The sequence below is a fragment of the Sesamum indicum genome, linkage group LG13 (genome assembly GCF_026168435.1).
Source record: "Sesamum indicum cultivar Baizhima isolate 11 linkage group LG13, ASM2616843v1, whole genome shotgun sequence".
Taxonomy (NCBI): domain Eukaryota; kingdom Viridiplantae; phylum Streptophyta; class Magnoliopsida; order Lamiales; family Pedaliaceae; genus Sesamum; species Sesamum indicum.
In genome coordinates, this window is record NC_142669.1 from 3,148,231 (window position 1) to 3,175,899 (window position 27,669).

The 27,669-nt window shown below is 33.2% G+C and overlaps 1 pseudogene; it reads left to right on the forward strand.

Moving 5' to 3' along the window:
* Positions 1-7,257: 7,257 nt before the first annotated feature.
* Positions 7,258-27,117, forward strand: LOC105162791 (ubiquitin C-terminal hydrolase 13-like; annotated as a pseudogene).
* Positions 27,118-27,669: the final 552 nt, after the last annotated feature.

Here is a 27,669-nt window from a genome sequence, read left to right on the forward strand (position 1 = left end):
TGCTATCGTTAAGTCTTAGTTACTTCTTGTTTCGACTTTTCTACATCACCACCGACAAACCATCCGCAGATTATGAATTCATTGGTAACCAATACCAAGAGTAGAATGGTAATTATGCTAATACTCAATTAAAGATTTTACATTCATTTGAGAGGAGCTTAGAACTCCCTCTTCCAATGGCCTTTCTCTGGGCAATAAATGCAAACAGCATTCGGAGTCCTTGACTAACGAACCCTCATCCTCTTGTCTTTAACCCCGGTTAGCAGTGTAACAGAAGCACTCAAAGTGCTAGCAGTAGTAGAAGACATCTCATCTTCTTCCTCTTCTCGTGTCTAACAACCTTGCAATTCGCTTTAGAGGTTGAAGCCTTTCCCTCTAGTACCGTCAGCATAGATTTTTCAATCGTTTCCTCATACTAGACCAACATATTGAGCAACTCATGATGGCTCTTCTCAAGCTCATCATGTTAGAGTTGATGATAAATTGATCAAAGGATGGAGGTGGTGATTGCAGGATCACATCAACGTGCATTTTCTTCCTTCTCAACATCAACCTGGAGGTCTTTGAGCTTTTCCACTAGGGATAGCATTATCACTCCATGCTTTCGTACGGATGATCCCTCAATCATTATTTCATCAAAGAATTCCTTCATCACGGTAAACGTAATATGCCGGTCCGGTAACCATAAAGTTTTTTCAGACGGAGCATTATGGACCAGACACCTTCATACCTCTCATACTGTTCTTGGATTTTGTTACTCATCGAACCTAGTATGATATTGCGTACTTTTCAGTTGTCCTCAGGCCACAAATGTCAGACGTTCTGGTAAGAACCTTTCCGGCAAAGTCCAAGGTAGAAACTTGTCTAGAACATAAGTCTGGATCTCGAACTCGAGGACTATCCTGAAAATTTTCAACCAATTCCAATAGTTTGTTCCATCAAATTTATTAGCCTCAAGTATGGAATTAAGTGAATTCTTAGACATCTGCAATAAACTTTTAAAAATTAGCAGACTATCATAATATTAGGTTCGAGGGAAGGACTTGGACTTCTGTATTAACCTTCCCATTATTTCTACGAAAGTCCATCACTCTCAAATGGGGTATTAGGAAAAAGTTTTTTCTAGTGGCTTGAGGTCCACAAGCGAAATTCTCCATGCCCTGCTTCTATTATTTAATGGAAATAGCCTTGTGGGAGGTATCTAATATCATTCTCGACCTACAAGATCCCCAAGAGAATCACATTACTTAGTGTTAGATCCAACCCATCAACTATATCATAGCGCAAACTATCGCCCTCACAACTCGTGAGACAATGAATTAGGTGTGTATTCATTTTGTTCTCAATAATAGTGCAACTTTATTTCAGTCCAAACGTGCCACAACTCATGAAACCACGTATGGGTGAAATCAGCTTCCTCACTACATTACTGCGGATGGAAGGTATGGAAAAACAATCCTTTTGTTTTAATTTTCATTTTTAGGGTCTAATCTTTTAATTTGGTCCAATCAAGTGAAGGTTATTAGTTGTTTAACCGAAATCTCATCCCATATTAATATTTTGCAAATCATTCATTATAAACAATGATATCTATATCTTAAATTAATTAGACATCTAATCCAAGGAATTTATTTCTAAAATAATGAAAATTAATTATGGACATAGGTGCAACCATGCAATAAATTAATTCTTATTTCAAAATTCATTCAAATTAATTTTAGTAATTTAATTTTGTGAAATACCAAATCTCAATAAAAAATTATATTAACCAAAATTAATTGCTTGAGAAAAATATGCAGAAAAATTAGAAAATAAACATTCAAAAAAAACAGTCTAGAACGCCGACCGACAGCCAGGCGCGCGTGCACGATCCAGCCATCGAGCGCGCACAGCACGTGCAGCCCAATGAGCCCTAGCGTTCCCTGCCCCCCGTGCGCCCTCGCCTGAGCACCTACCAACCGACAGGGAGCCGCACATACCAGAATAGTAATAGTGACAGGTTGTGGTCCCAGCAGACAAACTAGTGCTTTTGTTAGTGAAGAATGCTTATTGTTGCCGCTAAATAAAAAAGTATCTTGGATACGTTGGATACTTAGGCAAAATAAATATGAGAACAATCCCTTTAATAAGCTTCTCAATGATACTACTTCTGAATGTCTCTTGGCAAGCCCTATACAGTAATTTCATAAGAATGAAAGCCTTTGTTAATTTTGAAGGTCCCTAATGTTGAACGGAGTGCATCGGCCCGAGAACCATGGTGGAAGCTCGAAAACTCAAAAAATTATGATTCAAGCAAATAATTAAGTCTCGATCATAGGGTGTACCCTTGATCTTTTTTCGGACGTCCAGTGTAAAATAAAAAACAAAGGCCATGAAAAAATACAAGAAAAAGTAGAAGCATAAAAGTAAATGGAATTTACCCTCATTGTCTTTCTTGTTTGGGTATAGGCGTTGATTCCTCTCCGTTTTCGTTTCTAGATCAGTCCATGGCAAGATCTCAATCTGGAGATTCTCCAAAGAATAACACACCACCACTGAAAGGATGTGGTGATTTCACTGAACTTGACTAATTAAAATTAAATCAAGCCCACGACTTATGGACTCTAAATCGAATCTAGTTTAATTTATAAGCCCAATACTAAAACATCCTTTAATCCATTTAAAGGATCCAAGGCTTTTATTATCTCCTTTTTAATTTATAAGTTGTTAATTTATAAATCGGATCAAGCCCAATAATATTAATCCAATTAATTTTAGTGGCTAACTTGAAATTCTAATTAATCTGATTAATTAAATTTCAAGTCATTCATTCAATGGATTGGCTAAATAAATGATCCAATTAGTTATTCTCTCCAAAGATTAATTTAATCCATTTAAATTAATTTAACTCTTTTGAAATTAATTCCAAATTAGTTTCTTTTCATTATGAAATTGTGTACGAATTAGAATACTTTATGTTAATCTTTTGTAAGAAAATGCATGATAACACAAAAATGTGTTTGGATTAGAATGTTTATGATGATTTTTTTTAACAAAAATATGTCTTATTTTTTTTAATGAAAAGATGTAATAGAATGTATTTTATTGTAACAAAAAAATCTCAACCAGGAATGAATTTACAGTTTAAAATGTTGTACAAATGAAAAAGGTCCTTTGAATATATGCAAATAATGTAAGACATATTATATTTTTAGATTCATATATTTGAATTTTTTAAAATTCCATAGTTTTATGATTAATTATTTAATATATATATATATATAACACATGTGAATGTTATTTAAATTTCGCAATTATTTTTTGGAACATATTATTGTACTGTTCCATTATTTTACTTAATGAAACTTACATTTACCAAAAAAAAAAAATTATTTTTTGGAAACTAAAATTAAAAAATATATATTTATCAATATATAAAAATATAAATGATAAAGTGAGTAAGTTTCTGGAACGTTTGTGTGAGAGTTTGGTGATGCCTATTAATTAATAACATAGAATATAATAATAGTAATAAGGGCTAAATTTATTGTGCTTATTAACCCCAACCCCCTACATTAAGAATTCCATATATAAAAGTATTCTTTCCTATTTATTATTAATATGAATAAACATACAATTCTGATTTATTTCTATGATATCATACTAACATTTAAATCACAATTAGTTTAGGATAAATAGTATAATTGGTACCTCTGCATTTAAAATTACTTTAATTTATTAAATTCATTTCTTGATTTTAGCATTTCTAAACTTTAGTTTTGTTTCAATTTGGTCCTTTGACTATTTTCAACCAAAATGGGGGTCAAATTTTGAGTTTTTGGAGGGTAAAATGATCAATATAAGTTTATTTTTCTTATTTTAGTCTCTTAAAATTTATAAAATTGTCGATCAGTCATTTTTTAGGCTGAACAACAAAATTTATAAATTTTATGTTGAATGTGATATAATATCCTATGTGAATAATAAAAATTTTAAACACTTGTAAACATAAGAAAAAATAAGCTTAATTTAAAATAAATTAGTTTTTTTAAGGGTAAATGCTACATTTGATCCGCTGAGTTTTCGTTTAAAATTATTTTAATCCCTCAAGTTCATTTCTTGACATTAGCATCCTCAAACTTTAATTTTTATCTATGTTTGGTCCTTTAGACCATTTTTAGCTAAAAATATGGTTGAATTTTTACTATTTGGAGGGTAAAATGGTAAATATATTTGATTTTATTACTTTAATCCCTTAAATTTGTAAAATTATCAAATTATTCCTTTTCTTAAAGGAACAAATTGTATTTTTATATTTTTTATGGTGATATATTGTGATTATTTTAAGACTTAAAGATAAGTCTACAAAAGCTAAATTTTAACAATATTTATTAAATAATAGGGTGGATTAAAAAGTTGGTAGATTATACTTTTAACGAGATTTTTTGGTGGATTTCATATATATACATATATTTAATTCGTTCTCTGAGGTTTTTTAAATATATATTTTTATTTTACAGAAAATGTTCTATATAAACCCCTGAAATTGAATTTAATATATATTTGAAATCTACCAAATAATTTAGTTAAAAGTACATTTCACCAACGTTTTTTTTCAAAATCGTAGCTGTTAAAATTTAATAAATATTGCTAAGATTCAATTTTATTAGCCTTATCTTTAACTCTTAAGATTTAAAAATCGACTTAGATTTTTTAATTATATTTTCAGATTACATATGTTTTATAAAATTTATAATTTTGATTTTTTTTTGTCAGTGCTGAAAATAAAAAATAAATAGACTATTCTATTTGAAGTTAAGCAATATGGTGTATTATGTTCAAAAGAGTTCAAGGTTTTTATTTTTCATACAAGATAATTACATCATATTGACCATATAAAAATATAACAAAGTTATTTTCTTTCTAAAAATGGACTGATTTGATAATTTTTACACATTGAAGTTACTAAAGTGATATAATCAAACTTAAATTAACCATTTTACCCTCCAAAAAGTCAAATGATCAGAGGGACCAAACTGAGATAAAACTAAAGTTTAGGGAAACTAAAGTCAAAAAATAAATTTGAGGGACTAACGTGATTTTAAATAAAAACTTAAGGGGCCAAATATTATTTTTACCCTATTTTTAATGTTCAAAAGTTTTGAGGGACCTCTGAGGCTACATCCCAAAAAATCAGATAAGGACCAGCCACCTCAATTGGGAAACTTAGGACCTCCAACCAGAAGTAACCTCTGAACATAAAGTCTTGGAATTTTGGGTGAGGACAGGTACCAACCACTCTATCATAAAATTGCAAGGCATTCTTATCTCCAGAAAATACCCTTATCTATAGCAGACTTCAACTACCCCTAGGATCCGCAAGTCTCCAACTGCAAAGAGATAGCCCTCTAACAAATCATGAGGATCCTCCAACTATTGGAGATGTCCCTCTACCGAACCCATAGGGGATTCTATTGGAATAGTTGACCAAAAGCCAATTAGATTGGCGGTTTTGAAAACTATTCAAACAATCTTTATTTAAGTTAAATTCAATACAGAACTACACCTGCATTCTTCTCAGTGCCTCTGACGTCTTCTTCACCAAGCCACAACGAGGTGCGTATAGACCTCCTTCTCCATTAGAAAACAAGTTGTAATTTCTTTATTGGTTTGGAAGCACGACGAACATGGTCGTCACGTGTTTTTTAGTGTGTCGCTAATCTTACCCACATGTGTTTTTTTATGGTGTGTTGCTAATCAAGAGTTGTGGAAGCTTGTTTCTATTGTCTAGTTTGTAGTTTTCTTTTTCCATTTTTACTTTTTAGTTCAGTGAGGTGTTGAATTTGTTTCATGCGAGAAGGTTTTGATTTGTGATTTTTGTTTTTAATTGCAGCAAGAGGACATGAATATTTTTGTTCCAGAAGTGATGGAATTGGAAGTGCCTATATCCATGGAAGGTAAATTAATAAAGAGTAGTTTATATGTTTTGTGCATGCATGTGCATATATTTTGGCACTCGAATATGAAGATTTTGTTTTGTTTCTTGAGTTTTGTATTTTATTTTGTTGTTTATTTCTTGATTTTGGCTATTCTTCTTTCAATGAGCGTAAGAAAGTTCAATAACATAGGTTTTGTTTGGGTACATGAATTTTTTGTGTAAATTTATAGACCAAAAATTTTCTTGTTGATTTTTAATTTGGGAAACGTCTTTCTTAAAGTTCATGAGTTCATCCAATTTTAAGGAATAAGAATTTGCCAGTAGTCATCTCTGCAAAATGTTCCAAAAAAAAAAAAGAATGAATGTTAATAAATCTTATATCATAGATGTTCTTGAAGAGTTGGAATGCAGCAGATGATATTGTTTTGAATATCTTTGTTATATGTTCTTTTGCAGCATTTAATGAAACAAAAACTAGGAGCAAATGCTATTTTAATTTTAAAATCATGTAGTATTTAATGAAACAATAAGTGAAAAAATATTGTTTTAATGTTAAAATCGTACATGTAATTCAGTATTTAATGAAATAATAAGTGGGAGCAAATACTATTTTAATATTAAAATCTTACTTATTATGCAGTATTTAATGAAACTATTAATGTGAGCAAATATTATTTTAATGTCAAAACCTTACTTATAATTTAGTGTTTAATGAAACTTTTTTTGTAGTACATGGAGGAACAAGTAATTCCATGCAAAATCAACCAGTGGAGGATGCTCAATTGGTTAAGATTACTTGGAGGATTAAAGACTTTTGAAGGTTGAGTATGACAAAACTCTATTCCAGCACATATGAACTTAGTGATGTTACATGGTAATTTTCTATCTAATATATGAATTGAGAGATTAATATATAGTTGATGGTTTGTACAACTTTCGACACTTGTAATAGTATTAGAAATTAATATTTTGCTTTATACATGTCAGGAGGCTGCTCATTTTTTCGAGAGGAAACAATGTTGATTTTCTATCCATGTATGTGGGATTTATTGACTCAGCTAATTTACCATATGGTTGGAGCAGATATGGACACATCAGTTTGACTGTTGTGAATCAATTTCATAGCAGCAACTCAATTAGAAAAGGTACTCAAGACAATTGTAATGTCTAAATGCTTCAATTAATTTGGTCAGACGAGAAGCAATTATCATCCTTTGCAACATAGTGATTTTGCTATCGATTATATGGGCTGGAATCTCATCTTTACCCTAATTGATGCAAAGCTGAATGTCTAATCATGAGAATTTTCCTTTTATATGTACAGATGTAATTAAGCTTATATGTTGAGCAGGTACCCTATATATATACTAAGATTTCGTTTCATTTTTGTGGATCTCATAGTATATGTATAATTCTCTAACAAGCATTTGTTATTCCTTCTTCACAGTGAAAATAGTGTTGCAACAAAAGATTTGACAAGATCCTTTGGGTGGGATACACATGATGCTTTCCTGCAACATGATGTACACGAACTCAACAGAATCCTATGTGAGAATCTTAAAGAAAAAATGAAGGTCCACTAGAAATAGAATACTACTACTGCCAATTTTTTTAAAAACTTTTGAATTCTTCTTAACTAATTGTTATCCTCTTACCATTATTAGAGAACTGTTGTGGAAGGTGCTATACAACACTTATTTGAAGGGCACCACAAGAACTACCTTGAATGCATCTGTGGTACTTGTAGTTAATCTATTTAGCCCTTAGACTTTAAATTCATTTTATAATTTTTTGTGTCCTCTATGCGATAGATTTCAGCTTTATGTAAAGGGATGTCATGATGTCTATGCTTCGTTTGATAAGTATATAACAGATATCGTGCTGGGCCATATGGTTTGTAGGTGAGTAGGATGACTTAATTTGCTTGCTAGTTTAGTTAAATATATAAAGGTAAGTAATTATAAAGGGCTCTCCTAATGTTTTACAAAATTAAAATTACCTCCTTCTTATTTGAAAATTTATGAATACCACCTGATTTTAACGTCTACCAAATAATTAACATATTTCGTTAGACCTCATTAGATTTCCATCAATTTTTTTATAGTGCTTAGATCAAAATACTCTTATGGACTATGAAATATTTGTCAAAAAGGGAAAAGTAGATATTTTTCCAGCCTCCATCCAAGGATTACATAAATTTATCAAACACCAGGGATACTAATTTTTCAAACAACAATGGTATTTATAATTTGAAAAATGTTAAGAGGTCATTGAAATTTATCCTAAATATAATGATCATTTTAACCTTTTCTCTCACTAGCGTATTGATGTTTGAGTGTCAGTTAGATGAGTCTTTTGTCAGGAGGACATGCTTGTTTTTTTTAGACTTTTATTCCTTAGCATATTATTTGAGTCTTGTCAAAGGACCACCTTAGGATTGATGATTTTCTTTTTTCAGGATGCTAAGAAAGGGATCTTGTTTACTGACTTTCCACCAATGCTCCAGCTTCACTTAAAACGGTTTGAATACGAGTTTGTTCGGGATGGTATGGTAAAGATTAGTAGTTAAACTTCTCTTCCAACTTATGAGATGCATGATTTGCAAGATTTTGTTATCATATTGTACTGGCGAATACAATGTAAAGATTAGAGCAAAAAGTGTACAAATTGGCTAAGTCTTACCTCTTTCTGTGTGCAGCTTAAGATGATTGGTTAGAAAATAGCTTTCTTCTTGTTCTATAACATATATTACTGTCAAGATTGCAAGTTAGATAAGTTTTCTCTTACTAGAAGCAAATATAATAAAAAATAGCCTTCTTATGATAGTCAATTTTATTTCTTGGGTATGTCGTACCAAGACTAATGACTAACATCCCATAGCCTAAATTAAAATTTTTGTCTTCATGTTAGAGAATCGCACTTTTACGACACCGAAATATGGAGGTGGTAATTTAGTGATATTAACTATTATTATTTGTGCAATTTCAAGACTCTAGCAATCAGAGTCCCCAAATTTGGACGGAAAATGCTAAGGGGATGTCTTTTTGGGTTTTGAAAAAGGGGATTTGTCTGACTAAACAAAATAAATAAAATAAAATAAATTATGTGCCACAACGGGAGTTCCGACTACCTATTGAAGCTTTGACTAATCGGTGCATTAATAGTCATATCCAAGTTGGATTTCTTGTAATATGAATGATTTTTTATTTGATGTTGATGACATGTGAATAAATGACCGCTATGAGTTTCCTCTTGAACTTGATCTGGATGGAGATAATGTAAGATGCTTGTCACCTGAAGCTAATAGAAGAGTGCGCAACCTCTTTACACTTCACAGGTTAGTAAATGGATGTTTCCACCATCCCATTTTAATTTGTTCGGCAAGTAGAATTCTTTTTCTTTTATTATTTTTGGCTTTAACACCTGCAATTTCTGTAATGGTAAATCCTGTCTTTATACTTTATTTAGCTTAAAATGCAATTTTCATCCTGTATCTTTTGCATTATAATGGTTTAGCCATTTATTTTTTCAGTGTTGTTATGTAAACTTGTAAATTTTTTCAACTCTAGTCCTTCAATCCCCGAGGTTTATAAATGTTGGCGGAGAAAAACATATTCCTCACACATGCTTCTTCTTTAATTTGGACTTTGGCTCCCATTGGTATGGACCAAAATTGTAAAAAAATTGAAAGCGTGGGACCTATTTTGCAAATCTAGAAAGATAAAGAACTAAAATGCCAAAATTCAAAAAATATAGGACTGAAATTTTGTTCCAGTGAAAATTGACCATTGGGATTACTTTCTTATTCAAATTGCAACATCTATAAATTTTCTTATTTTTCACACTTGCAAAACTTTAGGTTACATTTTCATTCTGACTATTTTCATTCTTTTTGTCCATAGTGGTGGTTGCAGGATTACTTTCTTATTCAAATTGCAACATCTATAAATTTTCTTATTTTTCACACTTGCAAAACTTTAGGTTACATTTTCATTCTGACTATTTTCATTCTTTTTGTCCATAGTGGTGGTGTGCACGGCGGACACTATTATGCTCTCATAAAGCCAACTCTATCCAACCAGTGGTATTGAGTTAGCTATGGAATTTAACCCATAAAAAATTGCATACCTGTATTTCTAAAAGTTCTTTAGCTTTGTATTGTCTGAGAAGCTTAAACATAACTAGCTTCATTTGACACACTATGTTTTTATTCTAATGCTTTTTAGGAAAAAAATTGATATCACGTCCTACAAGTAAGCCTCTTTGCGATTTTGGTACACTATTAATTTTTTTATGAATTATATTAGAATTAAGGCTTGGCATGCAAATTGCAAAAATGGGACCAAATATTGCCAAAGAGTAACTTGTGAGACGTAAGGAAAAGTTGCATTTTTGGTCCCATATGTTAGGGCCTGTTTCACTTTAGTCCCATTTATTAAAATTTTCTCACATTGTATCCCATAAGTTGAAAATTTTCTTACTTTTAGTCCTTGAGTACATTTTTCGTCCAATAATTAATGGAACCCTCATAATCCCCCTTAAAAACCTTCTAATGGTTCCATTAATTATTTGACGAAAAAGTACAATGAGGACTAAAAATGAGAAAATTTTGAATTTATGGGATGCAATGTGAGAGAATCACAAGAAATGGGACTATTTGGAAAAGGCCCAAACATATGGGACCAAAATTTCTATTTTCTCGAGACGTAAAAATGCAAGTTTTCTGCTTTTAGGAATAGATTACATGTAGATCTCTTGTTGCAAACTACATAAAGAAAATCATTCTGAATGGTTTCAAGTATAAATTCGATGATGAACGAGTGACAAAAGAAGACATAATAAATGCTTTAGACGAGCTTTATGAAGGTGAAGAAGAAGTAAGTTTTCCTTTCATTTTTCCTGCTTTTGTTAAAACTTGTTGATACTTACTTACCTTCTCATTTATGTCTTGGCAGCATGTAATGACGACAAATCCAGATAATGCCGCGCTCAAGTTTATGAGGCACTCTAATGCCTATATACTGGTGTACATACGTGAAAGTAACAAGGATAAAATACTGTGCGACATTGATGACAGAGATGTTTCTCAGCATCTTAAGGTTTGATAAAAAATCAGCTCAAGTAATTTTTGTTTTTATAAAAGAAACTTAGAGGGTGTTTGGCTAAGTGTAATTGAAACATCTTATGCTTCTAGATCTTATAAGATATTTTAAGATTTTATAGATATTTATTCTTATTTTAAAAATAAGTTCTTAAATTATTTGGATAAATATGACGCTTGAGCTTGTATAACATTAGAGTGTTAAACATAATAAGCTTTTAGATTAATTATATTTTGTCATTTGCACTATGGCCGTTTTTAAACATTGGCATCTAAACTTTATTTCTATCAACTTACCATCTTAACTTAAAATTTTACACTTTTTCATTTATAACTATTTCTCAACCAAGTTTTTTATCAAAAAAAAATCACATGCAGTGCGCATGTGATGTTTAAAGGTTATGTGATGTGATATTTTTTACATATGCACAACATGCAATGTTCTTCCGGCATAAAATCAATAAAAGGACGATCATATAAGCAAGTACTAATTTCGCAAAGTTGATATGGTAAGTTGACACAAAAAAAAAAATTCTATAGCGAAGTGTAAAAATAGGCGTAGCTCGGATAGCAAAATATAATTTACCCTAAGCTTTTTATATTGAAACAATAACCAAAAATTCATCAAACTCTTAAAATTTAAAATTATACAAATAGATAATTTTGTTTTGGGGGGATGTAAGTTATATGAAGGTTAAAGCTGAAATACAAACAAAATAATGAGTGTGTTTTTGTTTTCTGGACATTATTTGAAGAACTTATAAGATATTCTAAAAAAAAGATAGGTGAAGTTAACCTTTTCATAAAGAGCTTATAAGATCCAAAACATCATACTTAGTATTTCATGAGCTCTTCACAAAAAAAAAAAAAAAATTACTAAATGGTTCTCAAGAGCTTGTAAGCTTAGCCAAACACCCTGTTATTCTCTTTCTATATATTTCGCAATAGTAATATTTTTTGTTCGTGTAGCAGAGGTTGAAGAGGGAGCAAAAAGAGAAAGAACAAAAGAAGAAAAAAAAAAGCAGAAGCTGATATGTACATGATTGTAAAGTTAATTTATATTAATAGTTCTTTTACATAGTAACTGTTTTACTATTTCATTGTCTCCATTTTAAGCAGATTTTTAATTAGAGAAAGATGGTGATGTCTTTAGGTTGTGACTGATGAAGATTTTGCAAGGCAGATTGGAAAGGATGTATGTTTTGATTTAGTGGATCATGCCAAAGTTAAAAGGTTTTGTGTTCAGAAGCTTAAACCATTTCATACTTTTAAGGTATATAAGTATTTTGAATTGATTGAAGTTAGGCTCTCATAATCTTATCAGTTGTTTTGTCCTTTTATACAGATTGAATTTTCTATTATAATTCATGTTGTAGTTTTTATTCCATAACATACATACACACCTTAATATAAAGATTACGTGATTAATCTAAGGAAGGATTTTGTACACATGTCGTGTATACTTGAATGTAATAGAATTTGTAATAACAACTGCACTAGGAAATTTAATCTCCCTCTATGTCAGAGAAGAACCGATAACAAAAAAATCAACCTTATTAGTTCACTAAGCTATCAATTGGAACTTTTCTTATTGTAAAATCTGCTTGTTTTTGTATGTAATTGTATTTTTTTGCCCTCTGCACATGATTAGCTTGTGTCCAATATTATTTACTCTTATGGGAGTACACTATTGTTCTTCATGTGAAGTGTGTTCTTTTTTTTAGTAATTTTAACCATTTAACATTTTAGTTGTTGCTGTTGTTATTCTTGTTACTTGTATTGTGTCGGGAAAATAGCATGTTTCGTCCAGTAAGCTATTATTTTTAACCATTTAGTATTCTACTATTCCTTTGACTCTTTTGTGACTTGTACTATGTTGGAAAAATAATATTTTTCATATCGTAATTTAGGGTCTTTCTACTTTTTGTCCCATTAGCTATGGAATTATCACTTTTGTCTCTGTAACTTATGAAAAGTAACACTTTTGGTCTCATTACACCATTTTGTTAGATATTTTAATGAAAACCTGTGGTCGTTGGGCCTTTACACTTTTGGTCCCTTGGTTACATGACTCTCACTTTAGTCTGAACTTAAAAATACAACACTTTTGTTCCCATGCACTTAACTATCACGTAGTGTTTCTCGTTAATTATTTAATGGAAGGAGTCATGAGACTAAAACTGCTAAATTTTGAAAGTTAGCGATCAAAAGTGATAGTCCCATAACCAATGGGACCAAAGGCGGACGACTTTATTTTATGGGAAGAAAAAAAATTTTTCTTTTTTTTTGGTAAATGTAAGTTTCATTAAGTAAAATAATGGTACAGTACAACAATACGATGATCAGTTGGTTTCTCCCTCGACAGACCAAGGGATACGCCATAGTCTATATAAAGCTCGAGTACTGACTAATCTAGGTAATGAAATGCTGAGAATCCGTTGTCTGATGTCCTCGACTATCAGTAGTGCCATGATATTGGGTGTTCTCTCGGTGTGCTCGAATCGTCTAAGATTTCTTTCCTTCCAAATGTGGTAAACGCATGCTGCTAATAATGCACGATAAGACATATTAATAATGTGTTTACCCCTCCATTTCCGTGAAGCCCATCTAATGTCCATAGTCCAGTCACCATTGGGCCAAGGAAACCGTATCTCTCTCCGAATTGCTGTGAGACACTGTCGACTAAATCTGCACTGAAAGAATAAGTGTCCATGTATTTCTATCGCTCCTTCGTCACATAAAGCACAGGGTCCAAGATGAGCAAGCCATGGTTTGTCCGTCGTGGCCAACTTGTATTGGATAGCAAGCCATAAGATAAATAGATGTCGTGGAATCTTGAGAGATCCCGAAAGTAGTGAAGACCAGTCTACTTTCGGTCCTGGTGGGTCAAATAATCTATATAGCGCCTGGGTTGTAGGTTGCCCATGCTCGAACCTCCAAATAATACGGTCCTCCCCTCCATGTATAGGAGGTAAGGTATGTGTGATTTCTAAGCATTCAAAGTCTGTAATGGGCGGCCAATGCCAATCTCCTCCTTGAATCATCGCACGAAGTCTAGAGGACTCCTCTAAACCGAGTAATCTTGGTCCTCGTGGGAATGTGATGCTTAGAGGTCCAAGTTGATGCCACGGGTCCTGCCACAAGTAGAATTTTCTCCCATCACCAATCTGATAGTCCACCATAGTCCGGAGGAAATTCCGTAATCGGAGAATTTTTCGCCATCCCCATGATCCGCCCCGTTCCCCAATTGTCCAGATGGAAGTTTCTCATAACCGTCCCTGGTAAAGCCATTCAACCCAAATCGAAGTCCTGTCGCATCTGATGACATCACAGAGTTTCTTTGTCATTAATGTACGATTCAGACTACAAATATCCTTTAATCCCAATCCTCCCTCATCCTTCGATCGGCAAAGATCTTTCCATGCAACCTTGGGGAAGCCATTGGTTGTCGTCCCCTTCCACAAGAAAGTTCGCAGCCGTTTCTCAATTTCATTAATAACTTTCTTCGGTAGAATGAATGCCGATGCCCAGTATAAACTCAGCGCCATGAGTACAGATTTTATAATTTATACCCTACCTGCATAAGACAGAGAAATACCCTCCCAACCAGCAATACGTTTATCTATTTTTAATAATAATGGGCGACAATCCGAAATAGTTAATCGAGAAGATAAAAGCGGTAATCCCAAGTACTTCATCGGTAAGACCCCTTCTTGAAAACCAAGTACTGTCATCATCTCCTCAAGCAATCCTTGTGCTGATCGTGAGATAATAAGGTGACTTTTATCTTCATTCAGCCTGAGCCCCGACCATTCAGCAAACCGATTGAGTCCTGTCTTAAAGACTCTAATTGAGTCCATATCAGCATGGCAGAATAACAATACATCATCTGCAAACCCCAACTGAAAAACTCTGGCTGTGTCACATTTCCAATGGAAGGAAAATAACTCATCCTGGTCAATCAGTTGCAATAATCCCAGTTGTAGAACCTCCATTACAAGCACGAATAGGTAGGGCGATACAGGGTCACCCTGTCGAAGTCCCGTAGCCCCCGGAAAGAAGCCATGAGGTTTTCCATTCAGCCCAATAGAAAATGTGGGTATAGTAACACATACCTCAATCCACTTAACAAAGGTAGAAGGGAACCCAAATAACTCCATCACAGCAATCCTGAAGTCCCATTCCACCGTGTCATAAGCTTTCCAAATGTCCACTTTTAAGGCACACCTGGGTGGTAAACGGGACTGGTTGTATCCCGTAAAGAGCTCCTGTGCCAGCATAATATTATCGCCAATGCTTCTTCCAGGTACAAATGCCGCTTGCCCCGGACTAATAAGTTTGTCCAGTATCACACTTAACCGTTGGACTACGATCTTAGCAATAATTTTGTACAACACATTACAGCAAGATATATGTCGAAAATTACTAACAGTCATAGGGGCATGTACCTTTGGTATAAGCGCCAAAAGGGTGGTATTGATCTGCTTTAGGAGTCGGCTTGTATTAAAAAATCCATCACTGCCGTTGTCACCTCCTGCCCCACTATAGGCTATGCAGCCTTGAAAAAACCCGATGAATACCCATCCGGACCTGGTGCCTTATCCTCTGCAATGTCAAAAACCGCCTGTTTGACATCCTCTGGTGTAACTGGTAATAGTAAAGAATGAAGAAAAAGTTTATTTTCCCATAATTGTACTATGTTGGTATTAGCTAAAAATGAAGATCACTGACAGGAAGAGATTGCCAGAGAATTTCTTGCACCAGTGTACTTCTAGTGTTTTTGGCGATGGGGAAAGCGCCAAAGTAAAATTCATCGTCCTAATCGGCCATTGACACTCCTAGAGGAGTCCTACACTATAAACATCTAATGCTTCTTAATTATATGTTTTATTACTTTTGCCACATCATTATGCGGTTTTTTCAGGTTGTGTTCACATTGGATTTTCTACTCCTGTTGCATCTTCTATTTAGTTTCACATATATATTTTGACGGGGATAAAATCTTTTTCTTAGATAAAATTAATAACATAATCTTTATACACGTAATATGTATATGTCAAATAAAATAGAAGATGCAACAAGATTTATAATAGAAAATGTAGTTCAGTTGTGTTGGGTAATATAAAGCATTGGCTTCTTGTTTTCTATTTTCTTTTGGGTAATTGTAAGGGTATGACTTCGACAAAATTTTAAGATTCAAAAACAAGTTTGGGCTTGACACAACTTGAAAATGAAAAACTAAGTTCGAACTCAAGGTTGTTTATTAAAATAATTTAAAATTTTGATTGGGAAGATAACTTCAAAACATTAATGTATTTAAGAATATTTATTAAACATATTACACAAACAAAAGAAAGATTTACCTTATGTTTAATCATAATTTTTTTATATATATACATTTTTTTTAATCAAAACTAGTTAATAAATTATGAAAGTATAATGGAAATTAATATGAAATTGAATGTATAATAATATTTAAATATTTTTACTAATCAATTATTACAAATTATAAAATTTTAAAAACTTCTTACGTATGCTAATTATACAAAATAGATTAATTTAGTTAGCAAAGATGTGCAAAGACACAAATTAAATTATGTAAATATTTATACATAACATGCTAATTTACATATTTCATTAATAAAGTATAAAACATATAAAAATATTCAGTATTTCTTGAAATTTTTCATTACTGTAAAGAAGATTATCTTACAAATGTTTTTTGTTCTGAATCAATTATATAACAAAATTGTTTAATAATATATATATATATATATATATGCAATTGAAAAGATAATTTTCTAAAAAACAAACCAAACTGATTATGAAATAATTAAGATACTGCTATAGCAATTTAAATTATTATTTTGTTAACTATGTAAAATAAAATAGAAGAACAAGTAGTATTATATCTCAATGCATACAACAACATAAAAAATACTAAATCATTTATTAATCATCACTTTAGTAAAAATATGAGTTAAATTATCAGATTATTTTATAGAATTCAAAAAATAAGATATTCATTGAACACAATTCTAATATATTTTACAATATAGTATTAATAGGTAGTTATTTAGGGATAATTAGACCGCCTTTTCCTTAAGTTTGGTATAATTATACATAGACTCTATGTGATCTGAAAGTTGCATCTAGTACTTCCGATTTTAATTTCATCTAACAAATAGTTCTTCCCGTTAGTCAAAATTCACCAAATGTGCTGATATTAGCAAAACAAAATTGAATGAAAATCCATATTTACCTTTGATTGACTTATTACCGATTTATTGTAGGTCAAATAATTTTTTCTATTTAAACTGCTCTTATATATCTTCATGCACGCTAATGCATATGAGGAGCTATATCTTCACCCTTATAAAGGTTGTTTTGCTAGGAAAAAATTATTTGACCTGCAATAAGTAGTAAATCATTCACGGATAAATATAGTTTTCCATTCCAATATCTTTTACTAATATATAAGAAAATTCTATGAATTTTGACTAGTAGAGGGATTAAATTATTGGATGAAAATAAAAGATATTGTTAATAAATGTAATTTTTCAAACTACACATATTTTATTTATAATTACATCAAATTTCAATGAAGGACTGTATAATCATACCATTTATATAAAATGTCTTTAAAACTAAAAATATATAAGTATTAAAAAAAAGACAAAACTTGCATATAGAAACATATGTGAAAGGTATGATTAGACATGGGTACTAAATGGAAGACACTTAACATTTTGAATGTCAGCCAATGATTGTATGATTGGTGGTGGCCCTCATTTCAGATTGTTATATGATTGTAGGTCAACCATTTAAAGAGGATAAGAAGTAAGAATCCCAATGATGATCTGCACTTGTTTTTAGAAGTAGAGGGTGCACATGTAATTCGTGATAATTCCAAATGTATGCAGTAAATGAGCTTTGAAGGCCTTTCTTTACAGCTGCCTTCCGAAGCCAATTTGACCAACCTAAACAGACAAAATGCTGCTCTGGTTCATGCTCTAAAACTTGAGTCTGAGTTTTGGAGGCAGAAAAGCAACTGCAAATGGCTTGAAGCGGGAGAAAGGAACACCAAATTCTTTCACGCCTCTGTCAAGAAGAAAAGGTTGAAATCCAGAATCTCCAGAGTGATGGACAATCAACAAGAAATCACTGACTCTGCTCAAATTAAGGATTCTGCGGTTCACTTCTTTGAAAGTCTCTTAAGTGATACCTCTGCCACCTCTCTTCCTCATGATTTTCCATTCCAATTTCCTCAAATTCATCAAGATGTCCTCTCTAACCTCTGTCAGCCTCCCTCCCATGATGATATCAAAGAGGTTGTCTTTTCTATTAATAAAGACAGTGTAGCTGGGCCTGATGGATTCTCTTCAGCATTCTTTCAAGCGTGCTGGAATACTATCGCAGAGGATGTCCATGCAGCTGTCATGGATTTTTTTAGGGGCACCCCAATGCCCAGAAGCTTCTCTGCCACATCTATCATTCTTATCCCTAAGAATGACTCACCCCAATCCTGGTCTGAGTTCAGACCTATCTCCCTCTGCAATGTTACCAATAAGATCTTGTCCAAGCTTTTTTACACTAAAATCTCCCAAGCTCTGCCTGACCTTATTTCCCCATCTCAGAGTGGCTTTGTACCTGGTAGGCTCATTGCCGACAATATCCTTCTAGCCGAAGAAATGACACATCATCTTGACATGAGTCATAGCAAAGGGAATCTTATTTTAAAATTGGATATGTATAAGGCTTATGATAGGGTGAACTGGAAATTTCTCTATATGATTCTTGAGAAGATGGGTTTCCCTACCAGATTTATTGTCCTCATCAAGCACGTTATTGAACATTGCTGGTTTACCATTCTGGTTAATGGAGAACCATCTGGTTTCTTCAAATCATCTCAAGGACTTAGACAAGGTGATCCAATCTCCCCTGCTTTATTCATCCTAGCTGCAGAGGTTCTTTCCAGAGGGCTTAATCACCTTTTCTCTCAGAATCCTGATATGTTCTATCAGACGAGCTGTAAAACTAGAGTGTCTCACCTGGCCTATGCGGATGACATCATTATTTTCACCAGATGTGAAGAACACTCTCTGACTAAACTGATGCAATTCCTGGAGCTTTATGAGGACCAATCTGGCCAAAAAATCAATCATTCCAAGAGCTTCTTTATCCCTGGTAAGAAGGCCAATAACATTGCCCACAGAATCAAATGCATTACTGGCTTCAACCTCAAGTGTCTTCCTATCACCTATCTTGGAGCTCCATTGCATAAAGGTCATAAGAAGAAAATTTTTTGAACCCCTTATTGACAAAATTAGAAACAGGATCAATGGATGGGAGCATATCCATCTTTCACAAGGGGGCAGACTTCAACTTATTAAAAGTGTCCTGTCCTCTATGCCTGTTTATCTTCTTCAAGTTTTGAGCCCTCCTATTGGCACTATGCAGAAAATCGAACAGCTGTTTGCCAAATTCTTTTTGGGAACCACTACTGACCACAGGAAAATTCATTGGACTAAATGGGCTTTCATATGCTATCCTTGTGAAGAAGGGGGCTTGGGTATCAGAAACATTAGGGATACCGTCACAGCCTTTTCCCATAAACTCTGGTGGCGGTTGAGACAGAACAATTCTCTATGGGCCAGCTTCACTATCAGTAGATATTGTAAAAAGTCTACTCCTGCCTCTACTAAAGCTAAACCGAAGGACTCTAATATTTGGAGAAGAATTTGTAGCATTAAATCTATCTCTCAGGAGAACATTTTTTGGAGCCTGGGAGCTGGTAATGTATCTTTTGGTATGATTGTTGGCTCCCTGCTGGCACCCTTCAATCCCTTATACAACCCAACAGAGCATCCAATGCCCTGGTCAATAACTTCTAGAACAACCACACATGGGATATTAGTAAATTGAAGGAGGTTGTTCCTCAGCATATCATAGAGCTTATTTTGCAAATCCCCATTAATCCTCAGCACCAAGATTTTATGCATTGGAAATCATCCCCCCATGGTTTCTTCTCTACCAAATCAGCTCGGGAGATTACTAGAGATCACAAACCTTCCCTTCCCATCTTCAAAAATCTCTGGTCTCCCCTTGTCAGGCCTACTATTTCTATCTTCATTTGGAAAGTCCTCCATAACTGGATACCAGTCGACAGTAGACTCAAACAAAAGGGCATCTCTCTGGCCTCTAGATGCATTTGCTGCTTGAAGGAGGAGGAGACTATCCCTCACCTTTTCCTTCATAACAAGGTCTCCCTTGAAGTCTGGAGCTTCTTTGCCTCCAAATTTCAACTCAATATTCCAATCACGGACAATTTTTTCATGATCCTTCAAGCCTGGAGAAGTAATATTTCTAATCAGCTTCACATCAGAGATATTCTTCCCCCGCTGATCATGTGGAACACTTGGACTTGTAGGAATGCTGCCATATTTGAGGGGCTCCTTTCAAATATAATCGTATTATCTCCCAAACCCTCAATTATCTTCATCTTCTTGGTAAAACCAACCTCATGAGAGCTATACACTGGAAAGGGGACAGATCTGTTGCCTCCCTTTTTAAAATTTCGCTTCCCCGTCAGAAGACTTCTTCTAAAATCTCTATTGTTAAGTGGATTAAGCCAGATAGGGGATGGTTCAAATTGAACACGGATGGGGCCTCAAAAGGAAATCCAGGCATTGCAGGAGCAGGCGGCATCATCAGAAATCATCTAGGTCAGACCGTCTTTGCATTCCAAGAACATCTTGGCCTCATGTCCAACACAGCAGCAGAACTAAATGCTATATATAGAGGCGTTAAATTGTGCATTGATAACAACATTAGAAAAATTTGGGTGGAAACAGATGCTAACATCGCCATCAAGCTTATTTCCTCTTCCCCCAAAGGGCCATGGCACCTTCAGAACTTGCTGCAACAAATTAGAGAGCTTCTATCCCAAACTGAGTTCAAGATATCACACATCTTTAGAGAGGGTAACCAAGTGGCCGATTATTTTGCTAACCAAGCCTGTTTCAGCCAACATCTCACCATTTTATCTCCTGATAATATCACTGGTATTCCTAAAGGTTTGATTAGACTTGACGCCTGTTCCTTGCCTGCTATTAGAATTAGAAGTACTAATACTTTTAATTTTAGTTAAAATATCTTTTTATGATATTAGGGGTACTTCGTTACTGACTAGTTCAAAAAAAAAAAAGGCCTTTCTTTACATCATTGGTCTTATTAAATTCATGTACTATGATTAAGGATTTGCGTGCCAGCTACGGGTGGCAATTAGTCGAGCTCCATTCTGTAATTTCGAGCTCGAGCTCGAGCTTAACTCCTATAGAGCTCGTGCTCGAGCTCGAACTCAAGCTGATTTTTTGTTTTTTTTTTGTTTTATTATTATTATTATTAGATTAAATAATGGTTATCACCAATTTTTTACATAAATTTATATGTAATAAAATAGATCGTATAATGTATACTATATTATAAATATACCAAAATATAGTATAAAATTTTAATTTATTGTTATAAATATAAACTACTGATTAGTTTACTAATAATATAATTAGTAAAATGTTCAAAACAAAAAAAATCATAGTGAATAGTTTAAAGTTATTGAAAAGTATCAATTATCTGAAATAATACAATTGAAATACATAAAAATATTTTATAGTTGAGATTAATATATGTTCACAATCTGCAGTAAATTTATATATTTATTAATGTTAGTATATATTACATTGATGTAACTATCATCTTACATTGTTGAACAACATATGTTAATCGGACCATCAAAATTCAGATCAGACCATTAGATATGATCAAATTTACAAAAATATACACTTGGTAAAGTTGTAGACTTATTGGATATACGAATATCAAGATATCGTACTCGGACCATTAGAATAATCAATCAAGTCGGTGTATCATACAAAGCCATGTGATTTTAATTCAAACTGTCCGATATGATCTAATGGACACAATATTATATGTACTAAATTTTGTGTGAAAGGGGTTCCTAGATTTTAAGATATCGTAATTGTTGATTAAATTTTTTTATCTCATTATATATATGATAAAAGAATGACTAAAATTGTTCAACCATCACTATTATTATCATTATCATTATTTTTAGCTTAATTCATATGAATCACTAAATTTTGACAAAAATTTATAAATAATGAAATAGATTGGATAATGCATAGTGTGTATTCTGATATAAATATAAAACTCAAAATTGGATAAAAAATCATAGGTGAATTACTTGTCAATTTAAAAAAAAAAAGTATAACATAATACAAATATATATTAAATATACATGAAGTTCATATAGTCATATTAAATAATAATTTTAATTACAAAAAAAAGTATAATTTACTAAGTTGTTGATTAAATTTATTTTTGTATAAAGATTAAATGTATAAATAAACATACCATAATTTATTATTATCCAAAATAAAATATATGATATTGATTAATAATTATAATATATGGTCAATTTTGATTATAAAATTGATCAAATATTAATATAAAATTAAATATATATGAAAATTCAAAAATAAAAATATATATCAAAAAAATAGAAAAAGCTCGCGAGCCAGGAACAGAAACAATTAAGCTCGAGCTCTAATGTTTCGAGCTTGACTCGAGCTGGCTTCGTGAGGCGGCTCGACTCATCTACCACCCCTAATCAAAAGTCACTACCTGCTCAAACAAGGAAGCTATTTTGTTGCCCGGATATTCCATCTCTCATTAAATACCAGCATAGCCTTCAAGTACATTCTTATAAATATTGTGTTCATATTAATTAGTAACATTTATCTGTATGCATTTGCATCTTAGGTAGAATCACTATATTGTAGTTACAAGATATATGTTTAACATGTCATATTTCAATCTTATGTTGATCGTGTTGCTGGATTGTGGGAATATCTTTTCCTAAAATATCAAACATAATCCATATTGGTTTAACTTGGACCTTTTCGGCATATAGTTCATTTCGATAGCTCATTAATGTTTTTCGAAATTGCCTCTTTCACAACTAGCAGTTCTTCATATTTGAGCTTTTCTTTAATGTAAAAACATCACTCAGAAGATTTCCACCATCTACACTTATATGCGGATTACCATGCAAGACAAGCTCATTCTTTTCTCACCTTCCTCCCCTTGAACTTAGATGTGGATGAGCATGCACGTCACACTTACTCCATGTCTTCCTCCTTCCAAACCTAGATGCGGATGAACATTTACGACAAGCTCAGGTTCCTCCCTCCAGACTTAGATGCGGATAAGCATTTACGTCAAGCTCACTTCATATCTCCCTCTCTCCCGAAGTAAATGCGCATTTATGTCAAAACTCCCTTTATACGTTCCTCCATCCGGACCTAGGTGCAGATGAGCATGCACGTGTGTACTTCCTTCTAACTTTCAACTTTTAGTTGTTTTTAATGAGAGTATATCTCTACTAGATGTTGTCCTTGTTATTCTTTCAAATAGTTCCTTCTCACTCAAATCTCTTCTATAGGTTCCCTTTGTAGTGTAATATGAATAGTTATTTATAACTTTATTCTTCATATAGTACCTTTCCATTTGACTTTAAACCATATCTCTAGTTGTCTCGAGTTCACGCATATCCAGTATCTCGCGCGTAGAAAATGAATCGTTATGTTTTTAGTGAATTTTATACTTAAAAATAGCAATAAGAGGGCTAACATAGATGAGACTCATATTTGCCACATTGGAGCTTGCTATTGCAAGCACCCTATGCTGCAAATCTCTTAAGGTGAACAACCCATTTATTGCACTGCCGTATTAGACATTTGCATTCTTGCTTGCTCTCAAACTTATCTTTTATTTTTGTCTACGTGTTTCTCCTCCTTGAGATAGCCCCTTTTATCAACATAGTTGGTGATGTGCTACATATTGACCATTGTATAATCTACCTAAAGATAGCGTAGTTAAATTACTTTCCTAGCCCATATTATTTGTTTCATAAAAATGTTTTACCTATTGAAATATTTGGAATCTGATGCAATTATTTGCTTAAAATTATAGAAAATATAAAACATGTGCGTTGTCTCTCCAAGAAAGCATGAATCATTCTGGAGTATAATGTTATATTATCTAATGATGTTGTTGGATTTTTTGGCCCATGGCCCAACCACCCCCCCCCCCCCCTTGCCCCAACTTGGATGGCAGCCCGTTTGCTGCCCAGCCCATTAACCAACCCGACCCACAAACCCAACCCTTCTTCTACTTAACCCTAAATCACTACTTAACCCTATTCTTTCACTATTCAGCCGACGCCTATTCCTCTCCCTCCTTTCTATCTCTAGTTTTGTTCCTCTCAAGTTTCTAATGATCTTGGAAATCTCTCATCATCTCAACTCTTTCTATCTCTGCTCTCTGTGTTAGATATTATATATATATTGGTCTTCTATGGTTTTAATGAGATAGAACAACAACAAAACTAAAACCTCTCTTCGTGAAATACTTTGTGAGAATATTTGTTGAGTGTGAAAGAAACTTCTTAGTGGAATTCTGAGTGATTCTACATGAAGCCTAAGTGGTCTTTGTGTCTTGATGGCTTTGGGGTTATTGCAACCATGAGGGTTGCCGGCAGGTGGTGGCGCTTGGGTATTCGGTTGTCGAATCTGGCTCCTGAGCTAGTTACTTTACTGCATTCCATATTGCTATTTTTATGTTATTCTTTCTTTATTCATTGATCTAAAATTATTGCATAGGGGTTTTCAAATCCACCATTATCTCTGTAGTTAATGTTTCATTTGAGTTCATCACTTTGTGGATAAATTCCCAACAGATCTCATCATATTATGTTCCACGATTCTTTGAAATTCCTCGCTCTTTCTATTTCTCCCTCTCTTGCTCCTTGTTTTTCGCTATCTTGGTGTGATGCCTATATTTGTGTGCTTTATTGCTCTTCGATTTCTCTTTTATTTTCTCTCTTTGCATTTCTCCTCCTTGAAATGGTCCCTTTTATCACATAGCCGATGTTGTGCCTCATATTCACTATTGAATACGTTAATTGATTGAACCAAGCATAATTAATTACTTTTCTTGCCCATATTTTTTGTTTGACTACAAAAGGTTTTACCTATTGGAGTATTTTGGTATTTGATGCTATTATTTGCTTAAAAATATACAAAATATAAAATTTGTACATTGTCACCTACGAGAAACAATGAATCATATCAGAGTATAATATTATCGAGTGATCTCATCATATTATCTTCCACGATTCTTTAAAATTTTTGCTCTTTCTCTTGCACCTGGTCTTGATTCCCATTATCTTAGTGTGCATGTCAGTGTGCATACCTGGACATTATTAGTTACTCAATGTACCCCATTTATAACATCTATTTCCTTTCAGTGACCCCAAAATAATGGTTCTAAGTCTAAAAGTATACTTTTTCCCCGTAACTACCTTCTTGTTAAGGCAATGATGTGATGCTTCTAACTTTCATCTAATATATCCTGGCTTTTTTTGTTTGTTCTTTTGCATGTTATTCACTTTCGCTCCTTGGAAAGGCCTGAAAAGGATGAATTTTGTTTACCATTGTGAGTTCAATACAAGATAGACTTTTAATTCCAGACTATAATGTCCTATGTTATGATTGGTAATATTGTCCACTTACCGTTGCTATTCAAATTCCACTAATTGTGAAGGTCAAAGCTTGATTCATATGATGAAGTTGTTAAAAAAGTAGCAAACCAACTCAGAGTCGATGATTCATCCAAACTACGGCTTATATCACGTAATGTCTACTCTTAGGGACCAAAAGCTCATCCTATAAGATATCGAGGAGTAGAAAACTTATTAGAGATGTTGCTACATTATGACCAAGTATGCATTGATACAACTCTAAGTCGGGGTTCATTTGATGAGGGTGTGAAACTAACAAATTGCATTCATATGCAAGACTTGCAAATTTATTATATATTTAGCACACATTAAATATCTTATTTGTTTTCCATATAGAGCGGGAAACTCACAGTATTAGGCTGCCAAAAGAAAGCACCATTGGTGATGTGCTTGAGAATCTCAAGGAGAAGGTAATATAGCTAATAAGTTATTACCGGGTGTGTGTTCCTAGAATTCTAAAATTTGTCGAATAACATAGCGTTATATGATTTTTAACTGTTGCAATGTTTACGTTAAACAGGTAAAACTTTCTCGTCCAAATGCAAAGCTCAGGTTGCTGGAAGTATTCTCGCACAAGATCTATAAGGTCCTGAATTATTGCATCTTCTTTTTGTTTCATTCATTAGTTTCGTAATATTAATATCAAAATAATATTCTTCTAAATTTTTACTTAGAAGAATGCAATAATAATCCAAGTTAAATAGTTAAAACTTATTTTACGCTGAAAAATCTTGTATGTGTTGACTACACACAAATTGCACGTGTCGAAGATATGCATTCTGACTTGGAAGTTGAGTTTCAGTACTTCCTAGGTTTTTGTATTTTGCCCATGTGGTCTTCACTTAGTAAATTGTATATTGTGTTTCCAAATGGATGTTAGAAATTCCTTATGTCTAGCCTTCGATGCTTATTTTTTTATGTTGCTGAAACTCCAAGTTGTTACAGATATATCCTAATAGTGATAAGATCGCAACGGTAAATGACAATCGCTGGACTTTACGAGCAGAGGAGGTCTGTTTCTATCTCTATACATATGTGTTTCTATGTATATAAATGCTTGCATTTTCAGGTGATACACATAACAAAAACATCTTGCTAATTGCTTTCCATGATAGGCTATGATACTTTTTCCTTTAAAATTGGATTCCCCATATGTTCATCTTTAATATCAACAATTTCTCCACTTTTATAATTTCTCATTGCAGATTCCAGAGGAAGAGAAATTTCTTAGCCCAAGTAAATGTTTGATTCATGTGTGTCACCTCATGCATGAGGTTGCTCAAAACCAGACGGTATGAAAATGAAAATGATGGTATGTGCTACAACTTCTACTTTCTGCTTGAATCTTCTCCATTTTATGCAGTGAAGATTTGCTTTTGTGTCGCATAGTCAAGCAGAATACTGGGAGGACTCAAATACTTTGTTCGACCATTTCCAAGTCTCACTCACTATCTCACACAGACACATTCTATGACAATATTTATATGCAGATACGCTTAAATTTCATAATATGTTTTGACTCTACAGAGAGGCAGTATTTGTGTTTCTTGGAGCAATATCTTGGACTGGAACACGTTAACAATACCCTTAAAATGCCTCCTACACAAAATCAGGTAATCTATACCTTGTTTTATTTTCATTTTTTTTAATAAATTTGATTTTGTTGCTCGATGTTGATAATCTCGTCAAGATTATCAACATCGAGCAACAAAATCAAATTTATTACAAAAAAAACAAAAATAGAACAAGGTATAGATTACCTGATTTGCTGCAGGATATTGTTAACGTGTTCCAGTCCAAGATATTGCTCTGAAGAAACACAAATACTGCTTCTCTTTAGAGTCAAAATATATTATGAAATTCAACCGCATCTGCATATAAATATTATCACAGAGTGTGTCTGTGTGAGAGAGTGAGTGAGACATGAAAATGGTCGAACAAAGTATCTGAGTCCTCCAAGTATTCTGGTTGACTATGCGACACAAAAGC